General features: G+C 49.2%; 1 protein-coding gene across 2 annotated transcripts in view; it reads right to left on the bottom strand.

Moving 5' to 3' along the window:
• LOC144770216 (uncharacterized) overlaps window positions 1–20,988 on the bottom strand; it is a 591,183-nt gene that overhangs the window by 127,940 nt on the left and 442,255 nt on the right. The gene's annotated exons all lie outside the window — the stretch shown is intronic.

The raw sequence follows: 20,988 nt of genomic DNA, 5'->3' as shown, positions 1-20,988 counted from the left end.
ATAGCTTCTCGAATTACACACTGAAAGTGACTTGAGATACTCAGTTAGGTGACCTAGAAGGTCACATTGTCCTGTGAGGGTCAAATGAGACTGCATACTGATCTTGCTTTTACAAGGGTAGTTATTTAGCTCACTCACCTTTACCGAGGAGCAGTTACATGACCAATGTGCAGTGTATTTTGTCCTCCTTTTTAACAATAAAGTAGGATAAGTCTCTCTCTACACATTCCCTTGGTTATGTTAGCAGTTTCTTTTTATAATTCTGATTTTCCTGAATGCACCTTTACCTTCCCAACTGAAGTTTGCTCACGCCGTACCATCACATCTGTGCTTACAACTACAGGTACGGTAGTGCCTTCTTGATTCTGCTTACACTTGGAATCCTTTTTGGTCTAGACTGTTCCCATGAGGCACAGGGTCAATAATGATTTGCATATGGCTGGGTCTAAAATGGGGTGGCAAGGTGAGCAAAAGAACGATGGATTTAACCCAGATCTATTGACTGGGGGAGAATGTTTGATTTGCTCTGCATTCCGTCCATCATCTGTGTCTTTTGTTAACATAATAGGCTGTACATCATCATCCAGCATCTGCGTCAATGCGAGTAGGACTGATGTTGGGGATAGAGCTGAAGCTGAAACGGACACCTGAGTCAGTGCTGAACATAATGTAGGTTCAAGGGGCACAGAAGGTGTTGTGGGTAGAACCAATGGCGGAAGTCTAACAAGAGGCTCCTGCAGCTCCTTGGGGGTCAAAGGTGCACCAGAGGGAGCTGGGAAAGTGCCAAAGATCCACCACATAGCCTCCCTGAAAGCTTTGACTTGGTGTGATGTCGTAGATGTACCTGCTAACTCGGGGGGCGTGGAGACCAGACGCAGTATCGGCTATGATGGAGATTGGGAGCAAGACCGGAGGGCCCTTGTACCCTCTCTGGTTTGAGAGTGGACAGAAGGAGCAGTTTCCAGCTTAGATTTGTAGTGTTTTTTTCTTAGACTTTCCCAAAGACTGACCACAACAATGGCCTGCTGCGGAAATGACTTAAGACTTCATTTTGACTTCAACCATTTACAGCGCGGAGCCTTCTTGTGTTTGCTTTGTACCCCATACAGCCTTCGGGTTGATCTGGGCCCAGATGCCATGGGGCTTGTGGTCATGGTCTGACCCAAGGCACCATAGACTTCGTGAGGGTCTGCACAGCTGGTTTTAGGGAAGTGACATTTACCTTGCTCACAGGAGACATTTTGATTAAAAGTCTGGTCAAAGACCAAGAAGAAGCTCTGTAGCCACACCTGATGGCACAGAAAGGAAGGAACTCATGTCAGCACACATGGGTGCATTTATATCCGGCTTGACTTGTCACTTCCAAAGAAGAACCATGTCAGCACGGAGCTACACAACCTACCAGCATGTGGCATACCTGCTATGAAAGTTTCTGGATCAAGTCTGACACCTGGCAATTATTCACGAGGTGAGGAATCTGTGGTTAGAAAACTTAATCAGAAAAAAAACCTTAATTTCCTGCATAACAATACAATGTTCTTATACAAGAAGAGTTCTTTCAACTTTTGACACCCCAATCAGATTATTCCTTTCATCAATAATACCCTGTGGGCCAGAAGTAGGAATTAAGCTTATTTTATAAATTCCCTTCTAGCTGCTCTTACTTCATGATCAAATCATTCAGGATTGCTCCTTATAATAGGTGGATTGTTAGGCCTTTTCCTTTTCCAATGTCCCATTTTGCTAATTATATTTATGTGTCAAATTAATCTATCACTTCATTGTGCACGAGCCAAGTGCAGTGCCACCTCCTATATATCCAGCAAATTTCATCACAGCACATACCACATTAATGAGGGACGCCACAATGATTAAGGAGGTTGAGACCCAGCATTCTTAGATTCGAGGTAATTCACTTTTGGTCCAAAACATCCACCATAGAATCATCTTTTAAAATTTTTCCAGACATTTTCCATTGCTTGCATTGTATTTGTATTGTGCACTAGTAGCCTCTTCCCATACTCAGATCAGATAGATTCCTTTTGCCCCTGGGTATGCCCTGAAGGTTAGGACTTGACAAATTCCTCATGTTGAGGTATTTTTCTTTAGAGTCATTTCTGAATACCCTGATTACCCTCAGACCCATCTGCCAAAATGCCTCTGGGACTGTTATGCCATCTGGCAAACAACCCTTTCTTAGTGAAGAGCCACCCTGGATTACTACATGGCAGCAACGCAGAAGCGGCCCTCCGTCCCCTTTCTTCTGCCCGTCAATATCCCAAGGCCGCCAAAGAAGCCAGTCATGGTCACAGCTGTACTGTGGTAATATCCCTTTACAGTACTTCCGACCCAGCCCTCAAAACAATGTTGAAACTGGCACTACCTGGAACCACCAGGCACTCTTAAGAGATCCCAGCAAGTCTGCAACCACCAGCTTTGGTAGGGCATGCATGCAGCAGTGCACATTCATGCATTCAAGTTCAGGGTAAGACAGTAGGACAACCATTTACAGCAAAGGTTTCCCCCCACGGATAATTTTGAAGCCCCAAAGCTGCCCCATAAGCTCCTCCACAGAGTAAATAACTGTATCGTCTGCTAGGCACCACAGTTCTGTATAATAGACAAAAGCAAGGGGATCGGATCAGGAGCCCAAAAGACCCATAGCCATCTTGAGTCTGAGAAGGTCAGGCTTCTCTGCACATTATTTTTCAAAGAGTAGTCTCTCCAACTGTCCAAGCCTCAGGATCTAGAAGAATTCTTTTTTTTTTTACCTGCAATCTTAGTTCTCCTTCAGGGGAATCTTTGCTGAAATCATACATGATGTGCCATCCCAGAGCACTTCTGCCATAGTCGCTTTTTGTGTAACATCTTACACTTACTTCAAAAATGCCAAAAGTATGTGACACCAATGAACAATTTACTTCAAAAGCTGGAAAAATACATGAAGTCCTAAAATGTTGCTAGAAAGTAAGGGCAGTGATAGTTTAAAATATCCTACATAACCCCTTCCTATTTTATTTTAAAGTAAATTAGGAGGAAATACAGGGCAGTGTAGCTCTGCAGGCTGAAGCTATGCTAGAGTGAAAAACAACACTCACTTTTCCAGTGTTCTGTCTTCCTCGGTAGATTGCAGTTAAATCAGTACTTTTTGATGCTATGAGTGAGTCTAAAGTATTGAGGGGCTTTATCTCTCCCATTAGGGAGATAGTATGGTTGCTTATCATTTCAATGGAGATTCTCCTGAAGATGAACTAGGATTATATGCCCAATGATAATCGGAAGCACTAAGCAGAATGGCTAGCCCATCCCAGAATTTGCGACAGAAGAGATCAAAATAAAAAATACACAAGTCTAAGCGAATAGATTTCTCAAAGAGACCTGCACTACTTGGACATCTGCTCTAGAATTTGAATCACGACAACAATGTCTCCTAAAGGTGTGAGCAGACCTCCAGGTTACTGCTTTGCAGTTCTCAGAAATTTGAATATTTTGCAATAAAGCTGCAGTAGCTGCCTTACCTCTAGTTGAATGGGACTTTGGCCTACTGGATAAAGCTTTGTTAGCTTTCTGATAGCACAGGAGAATGCAAGAAACTATGCATCTAAATGAGATTGCTTTGATGTGGCAAGCACTGTCCGCAATACACCATAGTAGAAAAATAACTGTTTAGGCTTGAAATCTTTGGTCTCATCTTGATAACTTCTACTGTCAAGAGAGTTGAGGGACATCTCTGCATGTGAAGAGGGATTATGAAAAAAATGTTGGTAAAGTAATGATTTGATGAACATGAAAACCGTAAACCACCTCAGGGAGGAATTCATCAGCTCACAGAGCCTGTAAGTCACCAACCCTGTGTGAAGATGTTATTGCAACCAAGAAAGCAGCTTTCCAGGAAAGGTGTTGTAGAGAAGCAACGTGAATAGGCCCAAAGAGAGAGCTCAGGAAACATAAAAGAACAATATTTAATTTCCAAGAAATGTGCGAAGGGAATTTTCTGTATGCATTCTTTGCTGCCAGGTGGACTTTAAGGAACAATTAAGTTGTGCTTTGGCCAAATGAAGAAGATATGGAATCACAGTTTCTTCTTGGTAGGTATTAGGGTCTAAAGTGTTCTGTGCACACTATACGCTGAACCTCTTTTAATTAAAGGAATGGGATGCTCTTGTAGATGGTCTACTGGCAACCTTTAACTCATCTGTACACTGCTGAAGAAGATTCGAGAGGCCACATTGAACAGCTTCAAGAGCCAGGCTGCGATTTATTTTGCTCTTGAACCAATTTGTAATTTATTTATTTATTTTAGAGGTTTTATATAGCAATGGCTGGACCAGACGTGTCAGAGCGCTTTACAAGAGTATAAAATAGTTACAGTCACAGGAACAAAAATCAGCAAACAATCAACAGCAATTAATAAGAAATGCGTTACTTACCTGTAACTGCAGTTATCCAGTATTGGTATCTTTCATAGATTCACATGCCTGAATCATTCCCCGTCGTCGGGGTGGGAGTCCCCGGTATATAAAATAGTAATGTCCTAAAGACATATATATATATGTATATATACTAATAGGCCAGAGGCCTCACATTAGTAACCTATCTGAGTCCTTTTGTAAAAAGGACCAAACTTTGGCCAGGAGCCAATCAGCTACTACCACCCTCTAGAACCTTCCTGGAAGGAGCCCTAGTCCCTCAGATTTTCGTAAGCACAGTGCTAAGTAGTACCTACTGAGAGAACCAAGGTGAGCCCTTCCAGGGGAGGCGAGTGGGTTGCATGTGAATCTATGAAAGATACCAATACTGGATAACTGCAGTTACAGGTAAGTAACGCATTTCTTATCCAGTATTATGGGTATCTTTCATAGATTCACATGCCTGAATCAGAGTAGCGAGTAGTAAGCAGCACATTTCGCATAACATAGTATGTAAGACACATGATAATAACTTATCAATAGTGTAACGAAAGAAACTGCAAACAGTAGCAGGATAAGAAATGTGCAAACAGTAAAATGGAAAGGTGGGATGAAAGGAAGAAGGCTCACCTCTAATGGAATAGATGACGGAGCACCGCCTGTCCCACTGCTGCATCCTTCATAAGTTCAGAATCCAAGCAGTAGTGCTTGGTGAACGTATGTGGTGTTTTCCATGTCGCCGCTCTGCAAATGTCGACAATGGGCATCCCAGAAAAGAGCGCCATGGAGGTGGAAACCGCTTTAGTGGAGTGAGCCCGAACCTTGGCGGGCAGAGGATGACCCGCTTGTAGGTGGCAGAAGGCGATAGCTGCAGAGATCCATCTTAAAATGCTCTGCTTTGTCAATGGTAGGCCCTTCCTGGGCCTGCTGAAGGCAATAAATAATTGGTTGGATTTGCGAAATTGTGCCGTTCTATGAAGGTAGAATTTCAGACATCTCTTCAGATCTAAGGAATGTAGAGATCTTTCCGCCATTGAAGATGGATTAAGGAAGAAAGATCTCAGGACAATAGGTTTGTTTAGATGAAAAGCAGACGGAACCTTTGGTATGAATTTGGGGTTAGTCCTTAGAATGACTCTGTCCTGTTTGAACTGAAGGAACGAGTCCTGAATACAGAAAGCCTGTAGCTCGCTCACCCTCCTTACTGACGTGAGAGCTAGCATGAGGGCTGTTTTCCATGACAAATATTTGAGATCCGCTTTATGTATCGGCTCGAAGGGGTGTTTCATCAACTGCGCCACGACAATGTTGAGCTGCCATGTAGGTGGTAAAGGTCTCACTGGACGATAAGTCCTGAATAAGGCTTTCAGAAACTGCTTGATCAGTCTATTGGACCATAGAGAAGCACCAGACGAAGAGCGTCTGAATCGAGATATGGCTGCCAGGTGGACCTTGATTGAGGCATGGGCCAATCCCGATGTGGCTAGATGGAGTAGGTAGGGCAGCAGTTGTGCCGGAGATGACGAGAACGGGTGCAGTTTGTTAGCTTTACACCATAAACAGAATCTCTTCCACTTAAGGGAATATGTCTTATTGGTACTGTCAGCCCGGGCCCAGGCCAGGACGACCCTGCAGTCCTGAGGGATATCTAAGTCCTGGAACTCTCTGAACTCAGGAGCCAAGCCCATAATCCGAGAGATGTCAGATCTGGATGCTGGACTTGCCCCTGGTTCATGTTGAGGAGATGCGGATAAGGCCTGAAAGGAATCGGAGGCTCCAGCGATAGAAGGTGGAGTTCTGTAAACCAGTGTTGGCGTGGCCACGCTGGGGCTACCAGGATCAAGGTGCAAAGCTCTGCTTTTAGTTTCCGGAGGACCCTGGGGATCAGGGGAAATGGTGGAAAAGCATAGGCAAAGACGTTGCACCATGTCATCGAAAATGCATCCCCTAGAGACCCCTTCTGGGGAAGCCAGCTTCCGTAATGTTGGCATTTTGCGTTGATCTTTGTCGCAAACAGATCCACGTTTGGTTTGCCCCAGTGGGAGAACACTGCGTCGAGGGCCTGTTGGTCGAGTTCCCACTCGTGGCAGATGGTCCGTTGCCTGCCTAAAGATTCCGCCAGGGTGTTGTCTGCTCCTGGGACGTACTCTGGCCTCAGCGAGATGTTGTGTTGGAGTAGCCACCTCCAAATTCGCTGCGATTCTTGAGACAACTTCATGGATCGGGTTCCCCCTTGCTTGTTTAAGTAGTGCATTGTGGTGGTGTTGTCCGTCCTCACAAGCACCGGGGAGTTCCTGATTCTGGGCAGGAAAGCTCGAAGAGCCAGGTACACTGCCCTTAGCTCTAACAGATTGATGTGGAGCACCTTCTCGGCTGGCGACCACTGGCCATGTATTTGAAGTTCCTGTAGGAACGCACCCCACCCGTCCAATGATGCATCTGTTGTTATCACGTGTGGGGAGATTGGAAGGAGGAATGGAAGGCCTTGGTTCAGGTTTTTTATTTGAAGCCACCAGTTCAGGGCCTTCACCATGAACGGGTGATCCTGAGTCGATCGTCGAAGGATCCCGTACTTTGAACCCACTGAGCTGATAACGCCTCCTGTAAGGGACGCATACGGAGGCGGCAGTGTGGGATTAGGAGGATGTTGGAGGACATAATTCCTAGCAGTGACTTGAAAAGTCGCACTTTGATGGACTTTTTGAGTTGAATGTGTGTTGCCAGCAACCTCAGTTTGGCCTGACGTTCCTGTGATGGAAAGGCCTTTTCTTGATGTGTGTCCAGAATTGCTCCCAGGAAAATGAGGCATTGAGAGGGCTGCAGTACTGACTTTTCCTGATTGAGTGTAAGTCCTAGACACTCGAATAGCTCAAGACAGGCGTTGGAAGACCTGTTCACGCCTTCTAGAGTGGGAGACTTGATGAGCCAGTCGTCCAGGTAGGGGAATACCTGGTGATGCTGCTGGCGAAGGCAGGCTGCCACTGGGGATAGACATTTTGTAAAAGTGCGTGGCGCCGACTTTAGGCCGAATGGCAACACTCTGAACTGATAATGTCTGCTCGCCACTGTGAACCTTAAGAACTGGCGGTGACTTTTGTGAATGAGTATATGGAAATAGGCGTCCTGGAGGTCTAAGGACACCATGAAATCCCTGGAATTAAGCAGTTGTAACACCTCTTGAATGGATACCATACGGAACGATTGCTTTTTGAGGTATGTGTTGAGGTTCCGTAGATCCAGTATAGGTCTCCATTTCTTCTCCTTTTTCCGTATCACGAAGAACCTTGAGTAGAATCCTTTCCCCCTCTGACGTCTAGGAACTCTTTCCACGGCTCCCTTTTGAAGCATTAGTGAGAGTTCCGTTTGAAGAAGATGAAGATTCCTGTGTGGCATGGGACATGGAGGGTTCGAAGGAGGAGTGTCCACAAACTCCAAAGTATGCCTGAATCGAACCAGTTGGAGAACCCAACGATCCGTAGTTATTTTTTGCCAATTGTTGAGGAATTTGGAAATTTTTCCTCCAACTACGTAACATGGAGAAGAAACGGAGGCCTGTTTGAGAAAGAAGTCACTGTCTTCTGGGGGGTTCTTTCTTTCCTCCTCTCCCTCGAAAGGAGGACTTGTTGTAAGAAGACTGGCCTTGTTGCTGCCTCTGTTGGTATTGAGGTTTGTATTGCTGGGACAAGCCATAGGAGGATTTGTACCCCTGGTATCCACCTCTTGTTTGCTGGCCTCTTCCTCTGGAGCCCCGAAAGTAAGTATTCTTGTACTGGAGTGTTCCAAGGGATCTTGCGGTCTCGGTATCTTTCTTGATACCCTGGAGCATCTCGTCGATATGCTTTCCGAAGAGAAGCTCGCCGTCAAACGGCATGTCCAGTACCTTGGCTTGGACTTCCGGCCGGAAAGATGTAGCTTTCAGCCAGCCTTGGCGCCTAAGGACAGTCGCCCCCGCCAGCTGGCAAAATCCTGTTGAAGCGATATCCATCGCCACGTCAATAATCTCCGAGGCGGACCGCTCTCCTTCAAGGAGAATTTTCCTAACCTCGTCTTTCTGCTCCTCTGACAGTGAGCCTAGGTACGGGGCTACATCTGCCCACATCTGGCGATTGTAGCGTCCCAAGAGCGCAAGCAGTTTGCCGCTCCGACGTTAATGGCCGACATCGATGAGAACCTCTTCCCGATGTTATCAAGTTTACGGCCTTCCTTGTCCGGAGGCGCAGTCAGTGGGGCAGCCGGATTGTTGTATTTCTGCTGCGCGGCCTGTGTTATCACGGAGTCCGGTTTAGTATGGCCTGTAAGGCATGCCGGTGTCTTGTCCGGGGCCTTGTATTTTTTATCAAGTCTGGCCGGCACTGGAATGAGAGATGAGGGGTTTTGCATTATCTTTACTCCCTGGTCCCAGATATGGTCGATAATTGGGATTGACCGGACCGTCTTCTTGAATGGCTCCTTAAAGTCGTATAAGAAGCAGTCCTGAGGTTGTGTGGTCATTTCTATCTTGAACCTTGCTGCTGCACGTTCTATAATATTGTGAAACCCCCCGATGTCTTCTGGGGGGGGGAGTCCTCCTGAGCCTGGTCAGGGGAAGCTGGATGTGAGATGACGTATTCGTTCCACTCGTCATCCTGTATTTCTCCCTCTTCCTGTTGACCCTCCTCGTCTTCTTCCACTGCCTCCTCGTCGTCCGAAGATTGTTGCGGAGGCAGAGACACAGGATCTGGGGTAATCACCAGTAGAGGTGGTCTGTGGCGAGGAGGAGGAGCTGATGACACAGCTTGAGGTGGCACCACTGGAGGTGTCGGAATAGGTGGGAACTGCTGTTTGTAATCCTTTATAAGGAATTGGAGGTCCGTGACAATTGAAGCCGGGAGGCACACCATAGGCTGTGAAAGAGGAGGCCAATGGTATTCTTCTTGATATGGGATTTCTTCCTGATCCATGTCTTCGTTGTCCGAACTCTCATGTACTTTAACAAGCAGCTGTGATGGGCTTGTTGCGGTTGAGAACATAGCGCCATCTTCATAGTCCTCAGTCTCCAGTAAATTAGTCGGCGGCAGTGGCTGGACTCTGCTAGGAGACGTCGCTTCTGGCATCAGCGTATGCGATGACATCCTGAAGTGTGTATAGATACACTTCAGCTTGGGAGATCCTTCCGTCGACGGGCTCGTCGACGGGGTGGTCGTCGACGGTGAGAAACTGACGGCCACCGCAGACTTCTCTGTCGTTTGTACCGACGACGATGTCGTAGACGGTATCGTCGTCGACGGTAGTTTCTTCGTCGACGGTCTTGTCGTCGACGGCTTCGTCGACGCTGGTGTCAACGGTTTCGTCGACGCTGGTGTCGATGTCGACGGCTTTGTCGATGACTTCTTCGACGAGGTTGTCGTCGACGTCGAAGGTACTTTCGTCGACGACGCTGGCTTCGGCTTCGTCGACGAAGGAGCTGTCGACGACGGCGACGTCGTTGACGACCTTTTAACAGGAATTATAGATGTTATAGACCTACCAGACGACGACGAAGTAGAAGTAGATGTCGTCAAGGTGGTGAAGGCAGAAGCTGTCGACATAGAGATGGTGACTGTCGACGCTGTCACAGGCATGGCAGAAGACACTAGCACAGGCTTTTTGAAGGTGGTTTCCTGAGGAGAAATCTTCACTGCCATGGTCTTTGGTCGACCCTCTGAAGACTTAGGCGTCTTCTTTTGAGGAGGCAAAGTAGACGGACCTGGAGATGTCTGTCTCGGCCTTTTAGAAGAGGAGTGTGAGCTCCTAAAGGAACACTCGCTCTCACCTGAAGAGACTATTTGATCCTTGTCCTTCAGTCTCTGAAGCCATAGAAGCAGGCGTCCCTCTCTGTCTTTTAGAGTCTTGACAGAGAAAGTGCGGCAGACCTTGCAGTCCTTGGCAGAATGGTCAGGGTAGAGACAGTAGAGGCAGTCTTCATGTTTGTCATCTACATGCAGTCTCAGCTTCTTACACGAGGCGCAAGGTCTGAAGAGCCCTTTTTTAGCAGTGGTAGACATAGTAGACTCTAGCTCTCCTTCACAGGAGTAAATATATAGAAAAAATATGGATAAGATCCAGAAAAACCAGAAACCTGAGCAGAGCTCAGTGGAGACTCCCTTAGCACGACGTGCGGTAGAAAATCTGAGGGACTAGGGCTCCTTCCAGGAAGGTTCTAGAGGGTGGTAGTAGCTGATTGGCTCCTGGCCAAAGTTTGGTCCTTTTTACAAAAGGACTCAGATAGGTTACTAATGTGAGGCCTCTGGCCTATTAGTATATATACATATATATATGTCTTTAGGACATTACTATTTTATATACCGGGGACTCCCACCTCGACGACGGGGAATGATTCAGGCATGTGAATCTATGAAAGATACCCATAATACTGGATAATAACAGGTTACTCTGGGCCGGTCACCCCACACACCATGCGCACTCCCCGTAAGTGAGCCTGTTCCCGCCTAGTGCCGCCACTGCTCGCAACTGTACTCGGCCCCCGACCGCCGGAGCTACTTCCGCCGCATTTGCATTTTGTAATCCTGCTAACCTCGCATTTTGCCTCCGTGTATCTCTGCCTTGCTCTGTGACTCTCCTCCTGCTCTCCCCTTTTGTTGTGCTATATCTCACCTCGCATTTTGCCTCCGTGTATCTCTGCTTTGCTCTGTGACTCTCCTCCTGCTCTCCCCTTTTGTTGTGTTGTATCTCACCTCAGTGTTTACGCCGCCTTGCTCTCTGTGACTCTCCCCCTCCTCCCCCCTTGTTGTTCTGCCCGGCCCCTGCCGCGTCATCCCCCTGCGTATTTTCACTTCTGCATACTTGCTCTCTTCACCGTGTGTGTAAAGTTTTTCCGCCGTGTTACCCTTCGTCCGTTGTTCACCCCTTGTTTGCTGTGCCCAGTCCCTGCCGCGTTTCCCGCCACCTCCCCGCCGCTGCACCCCCTGCGGCCCCGCCCCCTTCCCTCGCTCGTCCTTCCCATTCGCCACCCCGCTCCCGCCTCCCAGCTGACCCTCCCTCGCTCCGCCCCCCCCACTCTCCACATATGGCAGAGTGGCAAACGCGCAGCGGGCGCGCCGATTGTGCGCCGAAGGCGCGCCAAAGGTTAGCCCGTCTGCGCCCGTCCGCGCCTGGACCGCGCCCAGTGCCAGGACCCCTGGCCCTCGCAGACCCCAGCCCACCCGCCGGACGTACGACGCCGCCACCCTCAACGCCCTCAACGCCGGCCGAGCCCCGGGCTGCTACCGAGCCACCCCGAGACGCACCCACGGACCCTTCTGCTGCCACTCCTGCAAATTCACCTGCATCCGGAGCTGCACCACTCCAGCACCAACCAAGACCAAGACGAGCGACAGCAGCAGCCACCTGAAGTGCATCCTACTCAACACCCGCTCCGTCCACAGGCACGCCATCGAGATCTGGAACCTACTCGACACCACAGCCCCAGACGTCGCCTTCTTCACGGAAACCTGGATGAACGCCTCCTCAGCGCCCAACATCGCCATCGCCATCCCAGACGGCTACAAGATCATCCGAAGGGACGGCATCAACCACACCGGAGGAGGAATCGCCATCGTCCACAGGAATACCATCCGCATCACGACCAACACCGACGACACCCTCGCAACCGCCGAGCACCTGCACTTTCAGGCCCACATCAACCCCAAGACCACCCTCATCTACAGACCCCGGGGACAACGCACACAATTCAGCAAAGACATCGCCGACTTCATCAGCCCGCACGCCCTCTGCTCCACTGACTACATCCTCCTCGGGGACCTCAACTTCCACCTGGAGAACAACAACGACCACAACACCACCACCCTGCTGGACAACCTCGCCAACCTGGGACTCAAGCAGCTGGTCACCACCCCCACCCACTACGCCGGACACACACTCGACCCTGTCTTCTCATCCAGCAAGGACATCGCCTTCAGCCACGCCACCGGACTCCACTGGACAGACCACAGCTGCGTCCACTTTAGCTTCGGAAGGACCACGATCCACCACCACCAGCAACAGGTTGCACGCAGAAGCTGGAACAAGATCGCAGCCGACCAGCTCACGACCTCCCTGAGCATGAACCCTCCCACCAGCACAACAAACCCCACCCAGGCGGCCACCAACCTCACTAAGTGGATCAGCGACTGCGCAGACGAGCTCGCCCCCCTGAGGACCCCGCCTAGCAGACCCGGTAGCAAGAAAGCCCCATGGTTCACCGACGAACTCAAGAGCTCCAAGAAGAACTGCCGAGCCCTTGAGAGAACCTGGCGCAAAGACCCTACACCGGACAACATGACTGCCCTCAAGCTCGCCACCCGAAAACACCACCAACTCATCCAAGCCACCAAGAAAACTGCATTCAAGGAACGACTGGACAACAACGCACACAACAGCAAGGAACTCTTCAACATCGTCAAAGAGCTCTCCAACCCCAACGCCGGAAACAACGACATCACCCCTTCGCAAGACCTCTGCAACTCCCTCGCCTCCTACTTCCACAACAAGATCGCGGACATACACAACAGCTTCAGCACTCAACCGACGAACGCCACGACCGAACCACCGCCCCCCACCACCACCCTCCAGGCCTGGACTCCGATCAGCACCGAAGACACCGTCCGCACGATGAACTCCATCCACTCCGGATCTCCGACCGATCCCTGCCCTCACCACGTCTTCAACAAGGCCGACGCTGTCATCGCACCCCACCTGCGGGACATCATCAACACCTCCTTCAGCACCGCCACCTTCCCGGAGAGCTGGAAGCACGCCGAACTCAGCGCCCTACTCAAGAAGCCATCAGCCGACCCCACCGACCTCAAGAACTACCGCCCCATCTCGCTCCTCCCGTTTCCTGCAAAAGTCATCGAGAAGACCGTCAACAAGCAGCTGGCCGCCTTCCTCGAGACGAACGGATCCCTCGACCCCTCGCAGTCTGGCTTCCGGGCCAACCACAGCACCGAGACCGCCCTGATCGCAGCCACCGATGACATCCGAGCGCTGCTCGACAACGGAGAAACAGCGGCCCTCATCCTCCTCGACCTCTCCGCAGCCTTCGACACTGTCTGCCACCGTACCCTAGTACAACGCCTCAGCAACATCGGAGTCCAGGAGAAGGCACTGGAGTGGATCATCTCCTTCCTCGCCGGAAGGACACAGAGAGTCCGCCTCCCTCCGTTCAGATCCGAAGCCACCGAAGTCATCTGCGGCATTCCTCAAGGCTCCTCGCTCAGTCCAACCCTCTTCAACGTCTACATGAGCCCCCTCGCAGACATCGCACGCCAGCACAACCTCAACATCATCTCCTACGCCGACGACACCCAGCTGATCCTCTCCCTCACCAACAACCCCGCCACCGCCAGAGCCAACCTTCACGAAGGGATGAAAGAGGTTGCCGAATGGATGAAGAACAGCCGCCTGAAACTGAACTCGGACAAGACGGAAGTCCTCATCCTGGGATCCTCACCCGCCGCTTGGAACGACTCCTGGTGGCCCCCCGCCCTAGGAAGCGCACCCAAACCAACAGACCACGCACGCAACCTGGGCTTCATCCTGGACTCCTCCCTCTCCATGTCCAGACAAGTCAACGCCGTCTCCTCGTCGTGCTTCAACATCCTGTGCATGCTACGTAAGATCTTCCGGTGGATCCCCATCGAGACCAGGAAGACGGTCACCCAGGCCCTCGTCACCAGCCGTCTGGACTACGGCAACTCCATCTACGCCGGAACCACCGCCAAACTACAGAAGAGACTCCAGCGGATCCAGAACGACTCAGCACGACTCATCCTGGACATCCCCCGTCGCAGCCACATCTCCGGTCACCTGAGAGACCTGCACTGGCTCCCGGTCAACAAGAGAATCACCTTCCGTCTCCTCACCCACGCACACAAAGCCCTACACAACCAAGGCCCAGGATACCTCAACAGCCGCCTCAACTTCTACGTTCCCAAGCGCCAGCTTCGATCAACCAGCCACGCCCTCGCCGCCGTCCCCCGCATCCGTAGAGCCACCACAGAGGACGATCCTTCTCCTACCTCGCCGCCAAGACATGGAACTCCCTCCCCACCCACCTCCGCCTGACCCAGGACCACCTCACCTTCAGGAAGCAACTCAAGACCTGGCTGTTCGAGCAGTAGCGGACCCCCTCCCCCAGCGCCTTGAGACCCTCTAGGTGAGTAGTGCGCTATATAAATGCGATGATTGATTGATTGATTGAGAAGAGTGACGATTTGTAAACTATACAAATACAGCTATACAATAAGGATCAAATTACAATACTAAAAGGAATGATAAGACGAGGGGTCAGGGTTTAGACCCCCAATATTTGTTAAGGAGGTGCACTCTGAGGTCCTTTTTAAAGCTGAGATAAGAAGGGTTGCATTGCAGGTCTTTGGGGGAGGGCATTTCAGGTGCTAGGGGCATTGACAGAGAAAGAGCGGGATTGGGTGGATTTCTTTTTTAACAAGGGTGGGACTAGGAGTAGAGCGTTTGTACTTCTCAGAGCTCGGGAGCTGCCCGCTATGCAAAGTTTGTGGGCTAGGTAAGGCGGCGTGTTTTGGTGGAGGGCTTTGTGAGTAATGCAAGCATTTTTGTAGGCAGACCTGCCTTCGATAGGGAGCCATTTAACAGTATTGAGGACTGGGGAGATGTGGTCAAAACGTTTGCAGTCGGTGATGAGTCTAGCTGCGAGGTTGAGAACAGATTTGAGAGGAGCTAGGTGGATCTTGGGGATTCCAGTGAGGATGGCGTTGCCGTAATCAATTCTCGAGAGGACCAGTGATTGAACTACTAGTGTAAAGTCTTAAGATGAAATAAAGGGCTTGATTTTTTTGAGATGGCGGAGAGTGAAGAGGGCTCCTTTTGCTGACGTTTTGATGTGAGAATGGAGATTAAGGTTATTGTCAATGGAAATACCAAGAGAATTGACTGAGTTGGACAAGGAGAGAGCAGTTGGGGGCATTGAGGTCAGAGATCCAAGTTTGGATGGAGAGAGAGTTGGATGTAGGGGAGAAGAGAATGATTTCAGTTTTTTTAGGGTTCAGTTTGAGATGATTTATTTGGAACCAGGGTTGAATACTGTGGAGGGTATTGTTGAGGTGTTGAATATCGGCGTGGGTTTTGATCCTGTAGTACAGTTGAGTATCATCAGCGTAGAGGTGGTAGTTGATTCCTGCTTGTTTGAGGATGAGAGTGAGGGTTTACATAAAGAGGTTAAAGAGAGATGGCGAGAGGATAGATCCCTGAGGGACTCCTAGGGATACCAGAGTGGGGCTAGAAAGACAGTTGCGAATTTTGATTTGCTGTGTTCGGTGCTGTAAGTAGGAGACAAACCATTTGATGGTGGTACCAGTAAGGCCAAACCGATCTCTGAGAGCATTAAGTAGTGCAGAGTGGTAGACCGTTTCAAAGGCTTCAGAGAGATCGAGGAGGATGAGTAGACATGTCTCGCCATTGTCAAGAGAGTAATGAATGTCATCAACAATATTTAGAATGGCAGTTTCGGTACAACAGCCTTTTCTGAAGCCTGATTGAAGGGGGTCAAGTAGGTTAAAATGTTCAATGTGTTTGTCTAGTTGTAGCAGGACACATTTTTCGAGGGCTTTAGAAAGAAGGGGGAGGTTGGAGATGGGGCGGAGATTATTAAGGTCATTGGGGTCGACATTGGTAATAATGGGCGAGATTTGACCAAGCTGAAGAGAGATAGGGACACATCCCGTAGCCAGGGAGGTGTTGATGATTTTGTTCCAGGATGGTGCAATGATGTGTTTTAGTTCCTGGATAAGGTTAGAGGGGAGGGAGTCTTGGTGTGGGAGGAAGGCTTAAGTTTAGAGATGATGTTAAGAACTTCACGTGGCAGGGAGGAAAGAATGCCAGGACGCATTATTTTTTAGTAGTGAGTTAGTGAGAAGAGATGTAGGGAGAGGTTCTGGGGGGGTGAAGCAGTGGGTCTGTGTGACGGGGGTAAAGAGAAGTGGGCAAGAGAGCGGGGGGATCGCGATGTATGGAGAGGGCGGTGAAGGATTTAGAGATAGTGTCAGAAGAAGGAAGAGGGATGGTTGTGGTAGGAGTAGAAGGAAAGGATTGGTCAATTTTGGAATTTTTTGTTCGGCGAAGAAGTGGGCGACTTCATCATATCTAGCAGTTGAGGACAACAGGATGGGCGGAGCGGCGGAGGTTTGGTTACGAATGATGTTGAATAGTTCTCTAGGTCTATTTTTGGCCATATCAAGTTGGGTACGGAAGAAGGATGCCTTTTCGTGAAAAACGTGTTTCTTGTATGCGGATCTGGCTTCTCTAAGGAGTGTTAGGTTAGCAGGAGAGGGATGATGCCTCCAGGTTCTTTCCATCAGTTGAAGAGAACGTCTTTCCTTATTTTGCTCAAGGTTAAACCAAGATTTGGAAGGGATGTTTCTTTGATTTTTAAGTTTGGTTGGGGCAATTTGGTTGAGGACATCGGTAACGGCTTTATTATAATGCTCAGTAAAATCGTTAGCATTTTGAGAGGGAGGGTGAGGCACAGTTGGGCTTGGAGTTTGTACTCAAGAACACTAGGGGGGATCTGTTTAAGGTTTCTAGTCAATTTCTTTGGTTTGATGGACTGGGTTGAAGGAGGAGGAGGAGGCGTGGGCGTGGTAGGGATGGTGAACAGTATGAGGTGGTGGTCAGACCAGTCAATAGGGATGATGCTGGTCAGGCAGGCCAGCCGTTTATTAGAAATAATGGCATCTAGGATGGCTCCTTTGGTGTGTGTAGGGACCTGACAAAGTTGCTGGAAGTCATTGATCTTGAGAACATTGGAGAGGAGGGTGGTTCTGGGGTCTTTGGAGTCATTTAAGTGGAAGTTGAGGTCTCCAAGGAAGAGATTTCTAGAGTTAGATATAGAGGATTGGGTGAGGAGGTCAGAAAGTTCATCAATGAAGGGATGAGGATCGCAAGGAGGGTGGTAGATGTTGTGCAAACGGATAGGGAGGGAACCTTTAATTATTAGTTCAGCTTCAAGGTATTCAAAGGAGGAGTGGTCGGGGGTTGATAACTATGGAGAGCTGAAGTTCATTTTGAAAGATTATGGCTAAGCCGCCTCCTATTCTATCGGGTCTGTCTTTCCTGAGGATAGCGTATCCGGGGGGGGAGTGTCGAGCATGCTCATAGAGTAGTCATTAAGCCAAGCTGTGAGGAACGCAATGCAATTGATTTGCTTAGGATGAATTCAGAGATTTCGATGGCGTGACGGACAGCAAATCGACAGTGAACCAGCATGCCGGAGAGGGGTTTGGGAATGTTTTTAGGCGGAGGGCAAGAGTGTATAGTGGTAAGTTGAGGAGGGGGTCTAGGGGAGGAGGGTGTTTTGTTGGTCCCCAGGATAACAGGGATGGGGATGTGTATAGGGGGAGGGCAGGATTAGATAGTAGTAAGTTGAGGAGGGGTCTAGGGGAGGAGAGGTGGGGAGAGCGTTATTGATTGTTAGCTTGGGCAGGTATGAGTTGCATAATTCGGAAAGGTCGGAAGGAGAGAACTGGTTTGAAGTGCGGCGAGGCCTGTGTCGATGGCAGCAGAGTGGGGTAGTATTCCGAGGAAGATTATAGTTAGAGAGGAGTTTACAGTTGGGAGAGGGGGGACCTTGCCTGGAAGAGTGGGGAGCAAGAGGTGAGGGGATTAAAATCACCTCTAAGTCTGTAGAGTTCCTCCGTTAACCTGGAGAGATCCCGCTCAATCTTGAGTAGAATCTGGGTTAAAGGAGTGGGGCGGGGGGAGAAGGGGAGTGAGAGGGATATTCTCAGTTGTTGTTGGAGGGATGTGGTCTGTTGTATGTTAGGTGTGTGGGACCAGTGGGGGAGGGAAGAGGAGAGATAAGGTTGTGGGGCGCAAGGTAAGGTGGGGGGGCAGGAAATTAACAACCTCAGAGTGAGAGGATAACAAAGTTACAAGGGTGTGAAGGGTATGGATAAGGTTTGCGTCGGGAGTTAATGGTAGAGTGGGAAAGGGTGGGAGGGATGAGGGGTTAATGGTGGCATTGGGTGGGTGGGCTGAGGGGTTAAGGGAGGGAGATGGAAGGTCTTGGAGAGGCAATGACAGGGAGCCGGGGGGAGGGTAAGGAAGTAAGTTGCAATGGAATGGAGGGAGGAGAGGGGGTTAGGAATAACTTGGGGGATGGGGAGGACGGATTGTTGGAAAGCGTGAGTGATTGGGAGTGGTGGTGTGCGGGGGGATGTCAGGAGGTGGGTACATGGTGGCATTGGGTAGGTGGGCTGAGGGGTTAAGGGAGGGAGATGGAATCACTCAGATCCACTTCCAGTAGAGCACAGGGTGCAATCCCACAGTCAGATAATGTTCTTAGCCTGATGTCCAGCCTAAGGGGGAGCAATGGGGTTCTTAGAGGGAACCAACCAGCTGTCACATAAACCTATTTTCCACCACAGTTAGCGTGGTCACACCCAAATAGCCCTACAGTTTCGCACTATACAAAGCTGCCCCTAGGGCCTGAAGTATGCAGAGCAGGTTATATAGGAAATGAGAGTCCAGTGATAATTCCACTTGCTTGTTCCATCTTTAACCTACGCTGTGGGATGTGAGCGTGCCATCCCATATGCTCTGTTAGTGTCATGCCTAAGTACACAAAAGTGCGCAAGCGCTCTAGTGGGACCCCTGATAGCAATTGCCCTAGTTGTGTGTCCCGGATTCAGGATCATATACGTGGTCTTGCTCACATTTATCTGTAGGCCACTCATCTTGCAAAAACACTTAAATCCTTCCAGCAATTTTTGGAGTCCCATAGGGGATTTGGCGAGAAGAAGGGTGTCATCAGCAAACATGAGGGCAGAAACCTTCATGGTTTCTAATCTAGATGCATCATTATCACACTGATCTAAGAAATTAACAAGCCCATTGATATATGATGTAAAGAGTGGAGCAAGTAGGCAACCCTGCCTGACTCCACTAGTGACAAAAAAAGGTTCAGTCACTTTGCCTGCATTACCCAACCCTACCTGCGCATAATTTCTAAGGTGCAGTCTCACTATAATGTCAATTAGATAACTGGGCACCCCCATCCCAGCAAGCATCAGCCAGAGTGATGTTCTGGGTACCAAATCAAAAGCGGACTGCAGGTCTACGCAAACAACGTAAAGTCGACCCCCCAATCCCCACTGGGAGTAACGGTCTTCCAGTAGACCATCTGTAAACTGAACCCTTGATCAATGGTGCTCATGAACTTTAAATCTGGCCTGGAGAGGGGGCAATATTTCCTTGGCTGAAATCCCCTCCTTATGTATGCCCTAGATTACTCTACAAAACAACTTTTGTGAGCTTTCAATCAGACTTATGGGTCTGAAACTTGCGGGCGAGTCGCATGATCCCTTTTGAAAAATGGGGAGGATTCGGTACTGCCCATGTTGGTGGAATAGGTGCACCTTTCATGATGGCTGTACATATTACTGAGATGTATGTGCTCCAAATACCTATCTCACTCAAAAACAGGTCACAAGGGATCTTGTCTAACCCAGGTTCCTCTTTTGAAACTATTACCCTGATGGCCTGACTTATTTCCTGCAATGAAACAATGTGGACGTCGGGTTCTTCTGGTTATACTACAGACCTGGGGATTTCACCTTTAAACTTGGAGACGCCTCCCTTACAACTCTGTAAGACTTTCGAGACTCCTCAGAATCCAGTGAATTGCCTTGGGGGGTCTGGTCATCACCCATTCGCGTGTATAAATTAGAAATATGTTTAACCCAATCGCTGGCTGCAGTCTTTTCCATAGAGTAAAATCGTACCTTACTACTGGAGGATACCAGATTCCAAAAAGAGTGATGATCCTCCGATCTGGCAGCATCTAAAAGACCTTCCCAGATTCCTCGCTCCCACTTTCTTTTGACATCGGATACCGCTTTTTTATAGGACTGACTGGAGTTCTGTCTCAAGGGCCTATCTTGCTTCTTAATCTCTAAAACTAACTTGGTCTTGGCGTCTCTGCATGACTTGTTATACCAAGATAAGGAGTAGTTTCTGTCCTGTAACTCCAGTTCTGTAGTAGAGGTATCTCTGTTATAGTCATAATCTATTGAATAGTCCCGCTCATGTGCGTGGAACCTGGCAATCAAAAATAATCTCTTAAATTGTCAGAAAATTGCAGAACTGCAAAGACACTTAAGAGAGAATTTAAAGACAAATAATGCAGCCTATATCCACAGGCTACACTGTCCAGTACTTCAACTAGAAATTCCACCAAAAAAACACACAAATAGCACAGCCTGCCCAGTTTCCTCCACAGAGAAACTTGCCTCTACCAGAAAAAGCCTCTGGAATGATAGAGAGGAAGGCATGGACAGACAAGCCCCATAGGCTGCCATTATGTGGCTTAAATAGGATGCTGTGCCTTTAAGAGAACTTTCCAGAACTTCTCCCAGTATCCCAGAATGCACAGCAGGTCCCTCTTACTTTCAGTTCTTTTTGAAGGCGTAACACGCCGGACCTGTAGCATTCCTTACATGAATAACTCTCTCCACCGGGGAGGCGGGCGGGCGCTTATGACTATAACAGAGATACCCCTACTACAGAACTGGAGTTACAGGACAGA

The sequence above is a fragment of the Lissotriton helveticus genome, chromosome 7, assembly GCF_964261635.1.
Source record: "Lissotriton helveticus chromosome 7, aLisHel1.1, whole genome shotgun sequence".
NCBI classification, from domain to species: Eukaryota; Metazoa; Chordata; class Amphibia; order Caudata; family Salamandridae; genus Lissotriton; species Lissotriton helveticus.
The sequence above is the reverse complement of the archived record's forward strand: the minus strand, read 5'-3'. Positions and strand labels throughout refer to the sequence as shown.